The sequence below is a fragment of the Aptenodytes patagonicus genome, chromosome 22, assembly GCF_965638725.1.
Source record: "Aptenodytes patagonicus chromosome 22, bAptPat1.pri.cur, whole genome shotgun sequence".
In the NCBI taxonomy this organism is placed as follows: Eukaryota; Metazoa; Chordata; class Aves; order Sphenisciformes; family Spheniscidae; genus Aptenodytes; species Aptenodytes patagonicus.
In genome coordinates, this window is record NC_134970.1 from 1,938,650 (window position 1) to 1,956,327 (window position 17,678).

General features: G+C 45.4%; 1 protein-coding gene across 1 annotated transcript in view; it reads left to right on the plus strand.

Annotated features, from left to right (window-relative positions):
• The first annotated feature begins 373 nt into the window (after window positions 1-373).
• The window catches only part of PLXNA2 (plexin A2), a 210,290-nt gene continuing 192,985 nt past the window's right edge, over window positions 374-17,678 (plus strand). Inside the window, exon 1 of the mRNA XM_076358294.1 lies at window positions 374-394. The gene's annotated coding sequence lies outside the window, so the exon portion shown is untranslated. The remainder of the gene's footprint in view (window positions 395-17,678) is intronic.

The window sequence follows — 17,678 nt, forward strand, 5'->3', positions numbered from 1 at the left end:
CAATAAATTTGTCATATAATAGTATTGCCAAAAGAGGCAGGAAATAATCAAGAGGGGATAGTTATTTAGCTCTCCCTGCATGCGTGTACATGTTGTGTATGTGGAAGGGAGGGCTTTTGCAAATGTACTAGGAATAATAATTAAACTCACAGCTCATCATTATTGAAATGGAGTTAGGGGAATGTTTCTGGCCTTCAGGATTATCTGCCCATCCTCATCACAGCATTATGTAAAGCTGAAAGCTTGGAGAGAGCAGCATCATCTGCAGTAACACCAACATACCTCTCTGTCTCCGAATAACAGAAAGCTGGTGATTCGAAGGAGCTGATGTATGAGACAGGAGCACCTTGTTTGCTCTGCAGCAGAGCCCGGTAGTGAAGGGACAAAGGCAAAGGTATGTTTCTCAAAGAAAACGATGCAAATGAGAAAAGAATCCCTCTGGTTAGTGAAGTTATTCCAGCAAGTAGCGATATAAATGTCTTTATATTGTTATTTCCGATATTAGTTTGTTGTTCCTCCATGAAAGCTGATTTATTTGAAATGTTATTACTCGAAACACCCTAATCTTTTTGTAATAATTCATATACTGGAGATTACAGTTTTGGAAGGCAGCCCAGCTCTGGCTGGAATCCTATTTATGGATTAAAGGATTTGAACAGCATTGCAAGCTAGATCTCCGAATAGCAGGATAATGTAAACCTGGTTCCATATAAAGTGCTTTACCTCTGCAATAGTAACTCCATTAAAGGCAGATTGTTGGAGGACGTTGGACAAGAGGACTTTCGTTACAGTAAAGCAGGATATCTTGCACCCCTGAAGAGCAAGGATTTTCAGAGCTGAGTCTTCCCCTTGTTAAGATGCCCTCAGCTGCATTTTGTATCTCTCCTTTCTTCTGGAAGCCATCATGCCAGCTAATTATAGGGTCATTGGGGTAGGTTTGAACAGACTTTTTGATGAAAGAGCCATTGTTTCTGGTGGGAATTGAGCCACCACAAAAGGCAAATAAGGTACCCCAGCAAAGTGCTCCTCCTGCCCCGTAATGGGAGGGAGGCAGCTGGGAGCTGTAATTTCCATGTAAACAGCAGTGTGAGGGTCCACCCCAGAATTCATTAGTGTCATTGGAGGGACAATCCCACCCCAGGAAACTCTGAGCTTTTGGGAGTGTTGTTATTAATTTCCCATTTAATGTAATAGCGTGTGGGGAACCCAGTCACAGGCTGGAGTACCGTTGTGTTAGTAAGTGCTGCACGAAATCCAAACTAGAGAATGGGCAATGGCATAATTTAATTACAAGTATGCTTATAATCTGTGAGAAGATAAGTACAGAACTAGTCTAGAAAATAATGGCACTATGAGCCAACATTAAAATTAATGGTTCCAGGACACAGGCAATCTAACTGTTTTCAAGCCTTTCACACATTGCACCAAGTGAGGCTTTAGACAAGATTTGAAGCAGAGCACTGAAGTGGTTTTGTGGATATTTATAGGCAGCTTTTACCATAATCAATGTGCAACAGAGCCTGGCACCCTGGGCCAAGTTCAACAAAAGGTGGGAAAGGGAGGACAAACTGAAGGGCTCTGAAAACTGAGGCAACCTGTGTTTGATGCAATTAGGAGGGATGAGCCAGTGGAGAGATGCATGGAAAGGGGTGATGCGAGCAAAACCTACTGGTGTTCTGAACAAAGATGAAAAAGATGTGGTTGTTGCAATAATTAGGCCACAAGATGATGAAAACCTGGAGAAGGTTAGCTATGTGCCCCAGGGAAGGCTGAATTGTGGAGATACTATGCAAAAAAAGGTACAAGATTTATTGGTGCTGTGGATGTAACACCCTGGAGAGACTTCTGAGTTTAAGCTGATGCTCAGCTTTTTGTATTACATGTTACCTACAAAAGTTGAGGAAGGTGTTTGAGAGGAGTGATTAGGAGAAGATTAAGATCTCTCATTTTCCATATGGGTGCAATGCTAACACTGAGGAGGAGGTGGGGAGAAAGACTGTTGTGATCAGCTGCACAGGATTGCAGGGGGGATTAGAGAAGAAAAATAGTGCAGGGTTCACCTGTTCCAGAAAATCTCACTTTCATATGATGCAAATGCAAGTCTGCAAACAGAGTGTGTCAGGTTGTAATAAACAGTTAGAAATGGGGTGCTCAGTACATGGGTATCTGTAGGTATCACTTGTATCCACCCACCCAAGTGTGGTCTAAAAGCAGCAGCCTGGTCTGTGGAATTGGAAATGATTACAGCCTCCCCCCGCCCCGCTACAGCATTGCCCTGGGCAAAAATCATTTCACTGCTCTGGATCTCTGCTGCTGCTTTTTCTATGGAATGGGGTAATATCATGTGCATCCCAGAGGATTTGAGTATTACTTATTATTTCTATAGGGATTTGAAGGTTAATAGCTTTACACAAGCCTAATTAATTGCTATTATTTAGTTTAATATTCTCTGAGTACTTTGTCCATACAAAGCTTGCTCTACCATCCTCTGTGTAAAAAGGTTTTGAAGCAGCACGGTTTGTCTGTGGTGCAGAATTGTGTATCCACAAATGAGGGACTCTGCAATAGCATATACAGGTATGGTGATGTTTATAGCATATCACGTCGGTTGCTTCTCGGGATGTTCTGATGCAGGCAGTGGTAAAGCGGCTCTTCAGTGGAGACAAACTCAGATGGGACAACAAAATAAATGAGGATAATAAGACAATTTACATCACAGGAGGAAGTGTTTAACTCTGTTCACATTGCTGGTTGTTCGTTGTTGGTTGACTTATAGTAAGCGAAGATAGGATTGAGAGACTGATAGCTGAAGTGTTAACTGTTATTTTTGCAAGGGTAAGATTTCATGCCTTTTAAGACTGTTTTTGGAGAGCCTGAACACTTTTGCAAGAGAACTATTCTGTTAATGCTTCTGAAATAATTCATGGAGGCTTTTGATGTGGTCATGTTCTGGCTGACAGCCCTGGTGTTTAATGGAGTCTGAGGCTGAGCTTTGATGGACATTTGTACAACTTTGAATGCTTTTGCATGTAAACAGAACCAGCGTGATTCCTGCTGCAAATGACTTCATTTAGGCCTGGGGTAGGAAAAGCTTTACGTGCCCGTTTGCTAGACCCTGCTTTTCCGGTGCCTCTTTCCCTCTGGGCATTGTGGCACAAAACGATGCAGGCTAATCCTGAAATTGGGGCATACTTGCTGTCACTATGGGTGGGTTTTACTAATACCACCGTGCAGGATGATGGAAGGCCATAGCTCTCACCTGCACTGGAGCAGTTTGTCACCTCCCCTCCGGACAGTCTGGAAGCGAGTGGTGTGCAGGACTCCTGCAGCCCAAAGCCTACTGCAGGGAAAAGCATAGATGGTGACGTGCCCCTCCGTTGCAGTGATGCACAAAGAAAGAGGGTCGACAGTGACAAAAGAAATAAGTTTTTTCCAGCCTGTGCATGGGATTTTGGAGGGTTTGGCTGTTCCCTGCATCGTTCCCTCTAAGCAGGCAGCGAGAAGGCCCTGTTCTTGCAGGGCAGCGCTGTGGCAGGAGCTCCGTGCTGCAGAGCCTTGCTTGCCAAAGATGAAATCAAAGCCATTCTCTGCAGTGTCTGAACAGGAACCACGGGCCAATCCCGATTAAATAAAATGTGTCGTTAATAACAAACAAACCAAAAAGATAAAAGCTTTAATGTTAGTGTTTAAAAACCCCATGGTAACCAATAAAGACTGCTGTAGTATAATGTCATTTGAGAGGGGACACGTGGTGTGCCTGAGAAGAAAGATGGATCGCATACATTGTGTGCCTGACAGTAAAACTAATAGCTATTGGATGGGGTGTTAAGTATATCATAAAATCAGTGTTGGACACATTCAAGAAGATGCATTCAAACTGTTTCGACTCCCTGTACCGAGCGTGCTGACAGCAGCCAAGGGAGCCGGGGGACTGCAGCCATCAGCAGGGGCGAGGGAGGGCACTGACAGGCTTGATCCCTGAGGGCTGGCCTGCAGCACCCAAGGTGTACAGATGTGCTAAGCACTCGGGGGGGGGAAGGGCTTGCTCTGATAGCCCTCACAAAACATGCTGGGAACCTCATCCAGCACCCCCTGAATGCAGATCCTCCATGGAGTGAAAGCAGGGTGTACATAAGGCAAGGTGCCTTATGTAAAGCATGGTATACACAGTACATAAGGCAAGAACATTTCCTCCCCTGAAGCTTCCGATAGTTGCTGTGTAAAGTGAACTTTCTTTTATTCTGGGAAGAGGTAGTTAAGCCAGGAACAATTAACTGGGGGTTGTCTGCTGCTGGGCAAGCAGGAGCAGGGGGAAAAGAGCAGTGCTATGAACAGTGATTCCTTCAACCATTCCCAGCCCTTCCTTATAACTCCGAGGGCTTCAGCTTTGGCTTCCTTCATTAGAGTTATTTCTGTGCCGCCTCCTCGCAGCCTGGCTGTGTGCCCTGGCTGTGAGCGTGGAACAGAGCTGGAGAGGTGAGGGCAACCCATCCAGGTGCGGTGGCTGGACCACGCAGTGCGTGGTGGTCACTGCTCCGTGGTGCTGCCTCCTGGTATGCACCTCCTGGTCCATATGTACATTGTCTGTACATACAGAATTTTATATCCTAACTCCTCTGTAGGGCAAGGAATACTGGTGTAAGAAGAGGAATGCTTCCATGCAGGCAAATCAGTAGAGATGGACACAGACTTGGATTGCTCGTGCAAAAACTTCCCAGTGGCCCTGCAATTAGCCAAAAATCCCAAGTCCTATTTTCTCCAGTTTGTGAAAGGCTGATGTAATGTTTAGCTGCAGTCCCGTGGGAGGAAACCAGTGGAGCTTGTGGGAAGTCGCATAGCTGGATCTGGGCTCTGTGCATCTGTTTCCCTCCTCTGAGGGCAGTGGTATTGCCAGGTGGCCAAGCTATGTGCCGAGCAGTACAATTAGGGATTTATCTCAGTGCTCATTTGGCAAAAAGCTCTGTTATGTGGTAGTTAGCCCTGTGGGTTGACCCAAAGTCTCTTACGGGGGCCAGCCTATTCATTTGGAGTCTCCGGGATTTTTCTGGATGTCCATCACTGGCACTCGGATGCTATGTGACATCATTTCTGTAAGAGATGACAGGAATTTTAAAATGCAAGGAAATGAGGAATGCTGTCTTTGTCCAAAATGTCACATGAACACCAGCTAAAGTTAACAGAAGATGCTGAAAACCTGACTGCAGGTCTCCTACTAACAATTTACTAAAAACCCCAGTCACTCCCTCTTCTAGGATGGGCAACTGCTGCTCTCTCTTACTCAGCATCCCCCTGAAAAAGCACAGGGTCTGCTCACATGGCTGTGACCGCCTTTTGCTGCTGAATTGAGTTTGCTTGGTGGCACAGGGAGGTGATTACAAAAGCTATGAGGGCTTGCAGTAGCACAATTTCCTGAAAATAATGGGCTTCAGCATTTCAGTTCTTGACTCCATCTCTTTCTCCTTGAACTCCACGGCTGCCAGCGGGTCAAATAAGTACAGAGTGAGCGGAGTGTGCTCCTTTGCTGTGATTTGAGGAAAGGTGACTTCTGTTTTCCTTGCGGCAGCTTGCTGGAGAAATTTAGGCGGGTTTGTGGCAAGCAGCAAAGGCTTGGCACACACGATGCTGCCAAGCCGAGCTCAGACGTGGCGTTGTCTCCTTGGATCCCTGGGTACGGAGCTTGGCTCTGGCTGACCTTCCTTTGGCACCGAGCTGCTCCTGCCAGGAGCTGTTGTGGGGTCTACAAAAAGGAAAATGCATCCTTGCAAAGCCCGGTGTCCGAGCTTGCGGTGCCGGGGAGGTGTGGGGAGTGGGTCGGTGCAGGTGCTGTGTGTGCTGGCATGGGAACCAGCGTGCCACACCAGGCAGGATGGACGTGCCCTACTTAACCTGGGCAGCCAGCGCGGTGTTGGAGCTTGGCAGCAGGAAGGGTTTGTCTGTGCCAGCTCGTGGTGCAACGAAGCAGATGTAGACAGCTTGGGCTTCTTGTCATCTGCCCAAATTGGAGCATCGCTGTCCCAGCAAATGCAATCTGTGACTGTAACAGTGGAGAGACATCTCTATGATGTGAGATGTCGTGGACGTGCAGGGAGTAGATTGCTCCAACCTGTCCTGGGAACGGCCGGCTCGGCTGTGCCAGGGAGGGCTGCTCCTCACCAGAGTTTCTCCTCCTTTCTGCGTTGGGCACCCGGATGGCCCCAGCACTGGGTGCTCTGGTTCCTCACTGTGCGGCAGGCTGGGAGCCCAGGCAGTGCCACAAAGTTGCTGCTGGCAGCAGTATTATGGACTGGAGACCTGGATAGCATAGCCAGTGCGAGCTCCTTGCTCCTTAAATTAATTTGGGAATGCATCCCAGATCCTGCATCTGTGCCTTGAGCTCACCTTTTCCATGAGGTGGGAGAAGGTTACACAGGAAGGAAGGAGGCACTAAAGCACTCCCTGTATGGGAGAGAGAGAAGGGGGGGGGAATGTATCCCTGCCTTGGGCTGCTGCTCCGACCCATGCCCACCGTGGTGGTCACTGCAGCTGTTCAGCCTCCACCTCTTCCCAAGCGTGTGCATCTCCCAGTAAACAGGGCCTCCTGCTTCCAGGGAGCGTTTCCATGCTGTAGGGAAATGCAAATACTAATTAATCCAGTGTATCCCTGCAACTAGCAAACTTCTGTGAAAGAGGCTGGGAACAGGTTTTCGTCCGTTCCTAGCCTGCAGCAGAATCTGTTTGTGCTGGTGCAGCCTCCCTGGCATCGCTGGAGCTCGTCCTGCTCCGTGCTGGACAAGAAAGAAGTGAATACCTGAAGCTTAAAGATATAATTTAATAATTATATTTAAAAGTCTACCTGGGTCTACAATTTTTTAATGACAAATTAATGAAAAACCCAGTTATGGAAGCTTTGGAAAGGAGACATAAATATTTAATAATTATTAAAATATTCATATGCTACATGTTTTTAATCTTGAATAAATAGTTTTGGATAATCAGTCTCATTTCTTGTTATGCTAAAAGTTTGCACTGTAAGTTCAACCATGATTGATTAAAAAAAGAAATGTGCAATCTATTAATTATGTAATAGGACATACGCTGCTCAGGACCTGGAAGAAATACATATATCTGTTTTCCATGACCAGAAGAGTTAGCAAGGCAATTTGCGTGTTGAAACTAAACGAAAGGTTTAATTCATCTAATTGTGGCAAGATTTCTGCCTTCATCTCTATGTAAATACAACTTTGAGATTTTTTTCCATAGTTCTTCCTTTCAAGTAAATAAGACATGGGGAGTAAGGAATGATCCTTCACAGGGGATTGGGAACGCTTGGGAGATCTGGGTGTCATATTGAAAAGCTCGATTTTTGTTTATATACGTTATATCGACTGAAATGTTGAACGTAACTTTCAAGTCCAAGGCTGGGACGCTGCAGGTGTTTACATCTGTCCAAACACTGCACAAGGAAGGGCTCGCCAAGCTGCTGCGTGGCACTCGCAGCTTTGCACAAAGGTTCACTCTTCATTCCAACCATTAGTTTTTTTGCAGTTGTCACGGAAAGGAGTAGTAACGATGAAGTAACTAATTTACCAACCCTATTTTCAGGGTTTTTAAGACTGTTTCTAGTGCTGCTTGGACTCTTGCATTCTCTGAATGAATCACAGCAGCACAAATGGTGCTCAACACACATTTTTCTTAATGAGCTGAGATGCAAGCGGCAGCACCGCTGACCCTGCTGTCTGTGGCCTGATTTATAAGCTGCTTCATACTCCGTCACTGAAGCTTAAGGATCCCTGAAGTCTCTTTTTCCTCTGCAAGACAAATAAAAGGCTGTTATTGCAAATTAGAATGAAAGTCAGAGCTGCTGCTAAAGACACCAAAACAAACAAAGAAGAAATAAAAGGATTGTTTGGTGGGGTTTGTTGCTGTTCTCGATAGAAGGATTATTGTTGATTTTTATGAAAAGTTCATCCTGGAGGCAGTAGGCAGTTGCATTACTTTAGCAAGATTGAGCTGTTTAAAATTTCAGGGTTGTCCGCCAAAAAAATAATAATAGGAAGTTGTGTAAAGAGGAATGTGCTGACAGCAGTGATGTTTGGGTAATAATTCATGTGTTGTAGATGATGCTCTGGAAAGCTGCCCAGCTGGCTAATGCAGATTGGGGATGCTCTTGTGCTGATGGCTGTACAATTGATTGGCGTTTCTGCTCCATCATGAAATCAGCTTGCAAATGAAATGGAGATGGCTTCAGAGGGCAGGGCTTGGGGAGGCAGGGGCGGGCGGAGAGCTGCAGAGCGGCACTCTGTGCGAGTCAGGGTCTGGTTCTTGCTAAAGGAAACCTCTCGGTTGTTGGCTGGGTTTGGTGGGAGCACCTCTCCCCTGGTTCATTTGCTTTCAGATGAGGGCAGCTGGCCATGGTTTGGGCTGAAGGACAAGGTGATGTTCTCCAGCAGCAGCAGGGGTTATGGTTTTTCCCAGGAACACTACCTTGAACAGTCATTGGTATCTTGACCTTATTCTCCAGACCTGCACCACAGGGTCTTCCTGTGGTAGGAGCACGTAATTATTCTGAGCAAAATGGTGCTCTCGGACCTGTTGGTCCCTTTTCTTTGGTTTGTTGTGGGGCTCCATGTGGTGTTACGCTTCCAGATTCTGCAAATGGACCTTGTCCGAGGTGCTCTCGGGCAGCCACGCTCCATCTCAGACAAAGGTTGTGTGTTACAGGTTTGGTTCAGCTCAGTCTCAGATTATCCAGCAGCACAAAGAAGGCAGCAACTCCTTTATTCTCCCACTGCTGCAGCCTGTTTTTGTGCTTCTCCACAAGCCCCAAAATAGGGATTGCCTGTTATTAACAATTTCTGAGTTGCTCTAAACCCTAATACGAGACAGAAGATCTGTTGGTGATGTTATATTTAAAATTATTTTCTCATGGATTCTTTTCTTTAGAAGGGGTTGAAATGACAGATAACTTGTTATTTTAGCTCTGTGAACAACACCTAAAAGTCCCAGTCAGCGTGCATACAGCCAACTTAAATGCAAATTGCACACCACTGGCAACTTTATTGCACATGAAAAACAACTTTCACTGAGCTCATAAGTTATCAGAGGGAGAACAATAGTCTATTTCCACTCCTGAGCAGAAATGTAAGAGGAGACAGCACTGTCCTTGAGAGACCTGGCTGCCAGCCATGCTGCAAAATAGGCTCTTGGGTACCTACTGGCATTGTATTGAGCATCTTCATTAATAATTAAAAAATAAGCAACACCTGAGGAATAACTAAGTATGTTTATTGACACGAGTGCCTTGCTCTGCCTTGCTGCTTGTTGGTGGTGTTGCTGTTTAACCTCAGTCAGCTGCTGAGAAAGGGGCTGCTGGTTGTGCCTGCTCCTGCACGAGCCACTGGACCTCATGGATTTAAAAATAAGCATTTGCTGAAGTGCTGGATTAAGGAAGACCCTACTGCACCTTCTAAATTGATTTAAAACCAGGGTTATTTAATAGCATCTGGCCCAGCCATGCAACCAGGCACCTTTCTGAGCTATGAGCAGGTGCTTCCACGGCATAGTCTGTGCAACTTGAAAGCTCATTAAAATGATCTTACTGACTTCCTCAGGGTTGAGGTGAGATCCTTCACCAATGGCAATAACTTTAGGTGTGAATATCCCAATTTGGTGTAGTAACTCAGCACATACAAATTGTCTGGCAATTAATATTTTTCCTTGCAAGTACTTGGAAACATGACTGGGATCAGTTGCAGCTGTGAAAGTCTGATCACCCCTGCAAATGGCTCCTCCAGAGCCCCAGTAACTTTATTCTGGCATTTGTTGGTTTCCAGAAATTACAGGCACAAAAAGTATAAGGCTCTTTAAAGCCTGACTGAAAACTTGACTTAAGCCCCCGGAAATAATAAAAAGAAAGTAAAGAACACAATAAAGCTGCAGAAAAGGATTAAGGTGGGGGGGGGGGAAGCCAACGGGGACAAGTAATTCTGGCTATATGTGATGGGGTGATATAATGCTTATGCTATCACTGGAGCCAGCGACTGCTTCCAGGTCTATACACAACCACTTTTTTCTTTTTAAATCTGCAGCCATTCGCCTATATTTTTGTGCTATACTGGCATCATTTAAGAAGGAATTAAAGTTTAAGAGCAAAGATTTTCTTAATCTATTTCCCAGAAGTATTTTGTGTGTAATAAAGAGCCTGAAAATGTTCTGCTGCCTCTGAAGTCTTCACCAAGAAAACAGGCAAACTCTCAAACAACAGCAACAGAAAAATCAGGTTTTGCTTTGGTTCAGTTATTAACAATTTATTCCATTTCTCTGCTGGTGCCCCTGGAAGGTAACCATCAGTGTAACCATCACTGTTCCTCATGAGCATCTCTGGCTCCCGTTCTCTCTCCTGTTGGAAGAGGATTGTGTGTCCCAGACGCTGCTGCTGGTGGTGGCAGCCAACACCTCTGCCCAGGGCACTGCCGCCTGTTTCTCCTCACACGAGCCTGAATGCATTCCCATGTCAGATCGCATTAAAAGGGTTATAAATTCTTCTGGCAGGAGCCTGCATTTTAGGATTGATGAGTGTGATCAGCAAACTATTCAAATAAGTATGCTTATTATTAAAACCCTGCTAGGATCAGGATGACATGCAGAGAAACTAATGCAAAGCAATTTCTCCTTCATTTTTGAGCCTTACCCGGTTTTAATGTAGGCTAATAACATTAGTTTTTAATTGTTTCTCTGGGCAGATTGTCTGCTTTTATATTTGTGTGTCTCCACAAGTTGGGATTTGTATGGCTTGTGTGGGAAGTGGCCATACATGTACAGACGTACATATCGTGCTAGCCAAAGGCATTTGAAAACCATCCAGGGCTAGGACTGGGAGGCTAAAATGGAAAAAATCTAGCAGCTTTCCCATTACTAATATCTACATTTTTATGAGCTTGGTTGTCATATAATTCCCACCTACCGGGACAATTCCTGAGCTGTTTGTTCAATATTTATCTGGTTCTGAGTCAGACAAAACTCCCAGATCTCCAGGCAACATAATTTACCATGGATCCTGCAACTTTGCAGTTGGTGACTGGTCTCAGCTGAGGCCAGGATAATCGCTGAGATTTCGCCTTATCTGTGCAGCAGTTACGCGACACAAGTTGTACTACATGTGTGTCCTAATGTTAAATAGGATTTAGCTCCTGCTTTTGTAAAGCCAACAAATAACTGAATAATGTGTTGAGCAAACCATGCAGCAGCCCTCCTGGGTCAGGCTGGTCTGCAGAGGCAAACCTGGAGCATGTTACAGCCCACGCAGGGAACAGCCCCCTGTAACTGTCCTCTCTGAGCGGGTGGTACTTGCAGCACGTGTGAGCAGCAAGGAACGTTTCAAATTGCTCAACTGAACAGAGCTCTTGCATCTCCTGAAGGTGTGACCAAAGCAAATGCACCCCTGCTAGTATAAATGGGTCTGAGCTGTGGACTGCAATAGAGGAAAAGCCCCAGTGGACATATTAGCTTTCAAAAAAAGTCTTCCTAGATATTTCTGGTACATGATGAGTGTCCTTCAGTTTTGTTTCAACCTTTTAAATTTATATGCTCACATTTCCTGAATGGCTTAAGGTGTTTTTTGTATAATTGCATTAACAGAAAAACCTCTGACCAGCAGCAATTAGCCAGGTACCAAACCAGGAGCCCCAGGTGCCTCATCCCAAACCCAGGGTTTCACTGCACCCTGGAGAATTTTTGCCTGTTTTTCAGCACAAATCATGAGAAATCATACAATAAAGATCACTCTTTTCCCTATGTAGGTATTTTTTGATGTGGTAAAAATCTGTTTCCTAAAAAAAAAAAAGTTAGAGAATAGAGAACTGGGGAATAAACTGTACTACACAGTGTGAGCAAAACTCCTCGGAGCATCCCAGGGAAGCTGTGTGCAGCTCTTGCCAACACAAGCCCAGGTGCTATCTGATTGCTGCTTTAGTTCAAGGGCTTTTAAAATGTGACATTTGAAAGGATGAAGCCCCATGGTATGGGTTAAGAGCCACCGTTGCTGGAAGGATGATCCAGCAGACATGTTCCAAATGTGACTTCTTAAAGATGATGGGCACTTTTATAAAACTCTCCCCATTTATCTGCAAAACTCCTGCAGATCAAGACCTATGAATTATTAGTGTAATGAGATTAGGCATACATTTATGGTACATGGTCTTAAGTTGTTTTAAATTCCGAAGATGAGATAGGGTCAAGCACGAAAGGGCAATGCGGCAGAGTGCCAGTGGCAGACCGCATGAGTGACTTGTCTTCCTATTAACGTTGTCACATCCCTGTTGGGTGTGTTTCCCATTTCCCTCTCTCCCTGGGAGTTGGCTGGGAAACTTAATCTCCAAAACTGGCAAGGAAAAAAAATTGTGCGCGCTTGGACTGTAGGAGGAATGGAGATGGTGGTAGGGAGAAAGGATAGATGGGAATAGGAGGCAGAAAAAGAATAGGAAAAAAGATTAAAAGGAGTGGTAGGGTGAAGGAGGTGTTGCTGTCCCCCCCTACACGGAGTGAGCACAAGTGCTTTGGGCATTTCCTCTTGTAAAGATTTTTTGTAACCTCCAAATATTGACAGGAGTGTGTGTATCCCCACCACCCCTCCCACTCTTCTGATTTTCTTCCTGGAGAAGTGGAGGTGAAACCCCCTGAGGAGAGAGCGCTCAGCTGAAGAGACATAAGAGCATCAATTTTTCTCTCATTAAGCAGAACTACTCAGAGGCTTGTGTTGTGTGGTTTGCCGAAGGTCGTCCTCCCCGTGGCAGGATGGAGCACGGCCGCGTGTGAGATGTTCCATGGCCTGCAGCTGTCTCCAAAACTGCTTTGCCAAAGAGAAATAAACATGCAAAAACAAAATGAACAAAACGGCCCGAGACCCCTGGGTTTTACTGAGCTCTCCTATGAGATTGGCTCCTAGCAGAGCCCCAGTGCCCTGGGTCCTGCTCGTGTCCCTCACTCGGCTGCAGACCCGCTCTGACCAGGAGTGGCACTGCTGGCTGCAGGCCAGCCCCGGGATCTGCTTGATAACCGTGGGCAGGAAGGGTGGCTGTGATGGGGGACGTGATGAGAAGGCTGATGTGTCCCCGTCGGTGTGGCTGGCACCAAATAGAGTGTGAGACGACTTTGGGAACTCCTGGTTTCACGCCCGTACATTGGGGTGCTCTGTGAAGGGGTTTGCATTGTAATTTTACCCTTCCAAATGACGAAAGCCCAGGGCAGGACAGCTTTCCTGGATCCCCTGGCTTCTCCCCTGGTCCTGCTTGCAGCTTGTTTGCTTGTGCAGAGTTTTGGAAAAAACCCACCCTTGGAGCTGGCTTGAGCAGCACCTAGCAGAGGGGTCAGTGGTTTGGGGGGTGAGGAGACTTAATTTAAATGTTTTGCAGAAATTTGCCAATTCCAACAAACAGTTTGTCTAGGAACTAGAAGGAGGGGGTGTCAGAAACGAAAAGAAAAGGATTCTGAATCTCAGCATTAACTCAACAAAAAAGGCATTTCCAATTAGCCAGGGGCAGAGGGGAGAATGTTGGAGAGAGTTGGGTGGTTTTCTGCAAAAAGCTCTGCCAATTTGCAATCAATAAACAGCCTTTTTTTTAATACATGAGCATGCATGAGCAGCTTCTCCGGATACTAAACTTTCTCTGAAATATTTTTATTTATTTTCCTAAACCCCTTTTATTAAAAACAAATAAAAACAAAACAAAGTCATATTCAAAAGTGGGGAAAATAGTAGCAACGTAGGCTCTGAGACAGTTGCTGTAACCTTCTATAAAAGGGAATAGCTACAAGAGGCTCTTACTGCCACTATTTTACCTACCTAACATTAGCAACTTTCATCGTGATTTCGTTTATTTGCAGTGGTGTGATGATTTACCATCCTATTGCTTTGGTTTAGGCAAGTTTGGGAAATAAGTGCGAGAACTTTGTGTGCTTCAATTTCCTTGTCCTCCATTCTTTAAAGGTTATTCACCTTGAACATGAGCGCTTCTCCAGTTCCCCAATTAAATATACATACTGTTCTTGGAGGGATACGTAAGGGGAGTGACAAGGAGGGAAAGCATTTTAAGATGGATTGTAGATCAAGATTTTGATAAAAACAACAATTGCTGTATGCTGTCTGGTTGTGCAGGACTGTATCTTGCTGTGGCCCTTGCAGGGTTAAAGAAGACAACCTCTTGCCTGACAGCGAGTCCATTCACTGCCTGGCAAATCTGTCTTTCCTGAGAGTCCACATCCTAAATCAGAGCAACCACAAAGAAAAATGGAAAAGGCTTAAAATATAACAGCCTCTAGGATATTTTGGTAAATGATCATGATGTAAAATTGCACAGAGATGGATTGGTGAAGGGATAGACAGTTATAAAGCTAAAGAAATGATGTCTCTGAAACTAATTCTAAATTAATGGCACCTTGTAGATCTTTACTGCCTTCCATCTGAGGAACTCAAGCTGACATACCGACATTTATTAATTAGAATTCATTTTACAAGAGAACAAGCTGAGGATGAGAATGGAGAAGTCACTCTTGGCCCGTCATAAGTCAGATGTCAGGGATGGAGGCAGCAATAAAAAACAAGAATGCGGATTCCCAGCCGCATGCTTGAAGCCTGTGGTGATGCTGATCAGAAAGGCAGGAGAAATAAATTCTGCACAGAGGTGAAAACAACACTTGGGCCAAGTAAGACTTATTTTGCTCAGAGTTGAAGTCAATGAGGCTCTCTGAGGGCGGAAGGAGGTAACAAATTTGTGCCACGAAGAAAAGCCCAATGTGAAAACCCACACGGGGTGTAACCCTCTTGCTGAATTAATGACAGTATGATGAGCTCTGTAGATATGCCATGCTCTGTTCATTTATCTAAAATATCTCATACGGACTATACTTAGTAGATAACAGACTCTAATCTTTCCTTTCTTCATGTTTATTTGTATCTGTTTATGAGTTTAATTAAAACCAAAACATTTTAAAATAAATGAACCGAAATGAGAAGTGATGAAGATGAGAAAAGAAACGTGAGAGCAGAGGAAGGCAGAGATAGGCAGGAGGGCTCTGCACAACTCCTGGCTGTGTTTCACTTAGCTTTGAGGAGCCATGAGGTAAAATTAATTTTTAACAACGTAGACTGTACAGACTAATTTCTGTAGCGGGACCAGACTGGATTCTTTCTTGATCAAGTTTAACAGGAAAGAGTTTAAATTGAGGTTTCTGAACTGAAGAGATAGGACATTAATCTAAACTGTTACACAAGCCAGAAACAAAGTCAATTTTTTTTAATGATGAAATAGCTTATCTGCTAGAAGATATCCTCCCAGATTGACACACTACCCACAACTGAAAGTCTGCATGAAATTAATAAAATTATATTAGGGGAAAAAAATTGCAGATTGACCAAAACTGTAATTAGCTTCTGTGTCCTCTTGGGATTGAACTCTTACTGGCGAGGTTTTGTTTCAATTAAACGCTGTCTTGGTGGAGGCACCCAGCTTTCCGAGACGGAAAGTGGAAAACCTGTAACAAAGCTGCAAGACTCATAGAAGCACGCTGTAAATTTTTTAACCCCTTACATCAAATCCACCTTTTCCCTGCCAGCGGCAGCAGTGCATGCTGCAGCCTGGCCCGAGCATCTTTGGAGCAAGGATGCTTGGCTGCTCCTGGGTTTGCTCCTACAGGGACAGATCCTCAATTGGCATAAATACTCCTGAAGTCAGCAGAGCTGGATTACCCACAGCCAGTGGGGATCTCGTCGTTAGTTTTGCTGTGAGGCCAACGTGCGTGTGATACCGGGTGCCAGAGGCATTTGCGAAGGCATGGGTATGTTGTAGCCAGGACCTGCGGCGCAGCTGATGTGCAGGCGCTGAGCAGGACCGTGTGTCTGCAGCTTGCCAAGCTGCATTGCCAGTCACCACTGTAGTAATCCTCTGGGTAGTGTGCTCGCCCCGTCTGTCTTCATAGGATATCATGCCACCAAGGCGAGATTTGCTCAGACTGAACAATAATTTATATGGAACCAGAGCCAAAAAGATAAAACCTACTACCGGCGTTATCCTTGCTTTACCATAGATGAACCCTTTCCTGGTGGAGACTAGTCATCTGGCAGCCCTGCTAAAGTCCCAAGGAAATTTAGCTAAATTATATAAATGTTAGGGATCACCATGCTAACCATTTCAGTGCTCAGTTCATTCTTTCTTCCCCAAAGAGTGTTACTTGGTAAAACAAAATAGCTCTTAATTAACAACCTGCCTTGTTCAAATGGGACAACTACTTGATGGTATGGGAAGGATCAAACAGCAAGCTTGATTTTAAAATAAAAAGGGAAAAAACTGAATAGCCTTTAATATAGTTAACCAGATTCTGTCCTCTTCTGCGCTAGTTACTCTGATCTCAGTTACCCACTGAATCCTGATGTCTTTCCTGGCAAACTGGGACAGCGTTCAGCCAGGTGCCAAACTTCAGTATTAAAATGCAACAGAATGAAAGTGAAATATTAGTTTCCCTTCTCACATCCGGCCCCAGTCTGCCTTTGAAGAGAGTGAGCCATATAAAAAACGGATGAAAAGGTTCCTTGGGAAATTGCAGCATTTGCCTACAGCAGAGTCTGATATTTGGGGACAGATCAACAAAAGTATTCAGACACCTGGAGGGCTTTACTAACTCCCTGTGTAAACCTAACGAAGCTTCAGGTCTCTTACTCCAGCCCTTTGTCTTTTGCCTCAGAATGAGCCTGAAGATCAGATCAGAGCCTGAAAGCCCATTTTCACATGGAACTGAATTGTGACTCTGCTCCAGCAGCAGATGGAGAGTCCTTGGGCTTATGGAGCCTGGCTCCGGGGACACGGATGCTGCGGGGCTGGGTGACCATCTACTGCCCTGCTTGGTGGGGGGAGCCTGTTTGAGGAGGGCCTCTGAGGATCATGCAGAGCTGGCAGGATTTATGTTAACAGATACACTTTTTGGCTTAAAAATCCATCTTGTCAGATGCTCTCATCCAGTCAAGCATTAGCATGTGTTTATCTTTGTGGCTGCATTGTATGATGATCTGGGACCCCAGACTGGAGAGTACTTGCTTGGGGTTTTTTTTTCCCTACTGCTCTGTAAATCGCCAGATACGCTTTATTTCTGCAGGTTGGTGTCACTTTAGCATAGAGGAATGGGATGAAAGGGTAAGAGCAGGGGAAGGGGGAAATAGGTTGTTTTTCTTATCAAACGAACATACAAAACCTTCAGCCCTAGCACGGCGCTGAGCACTTGTGATGCAGCCGGGGGAGCTGTGCAGAGCCCTCTCGTGCCAAGAGGCGAGTGGAGCCGCACTGGGCAGTTCCCAGGCAGCTCAGCAGCCCGTCCGGCTCTGCGCTGCCCCGTACCCACGCTCAGCCGGATGCAGGTGGCTCTTGTAGATGGCCACTCCAAAAATCCCCACGGCTGGATCCTTCCTCTCCAGCTGCCTCCCGGACTGTGTGGATGCGGGCACTGGCAGGCAGGAGCTCCCGCGCCCGTTTGTACAAACCATTGCAAGGAGGCAGAGCAACCGGCATCTGTCGCTGCAGTCGGCGGTGGAGGATTGCTTGGTTCTTTCAGCCAAAGTTGCCTTCTGTGCTGGTTGTGTTAAACAGCACTTCTTTTTCAAAAATATGCGAGCCGGATCCTTTATTTCAGGCTGTAGCTGGAGCGTCTGGGCTGCG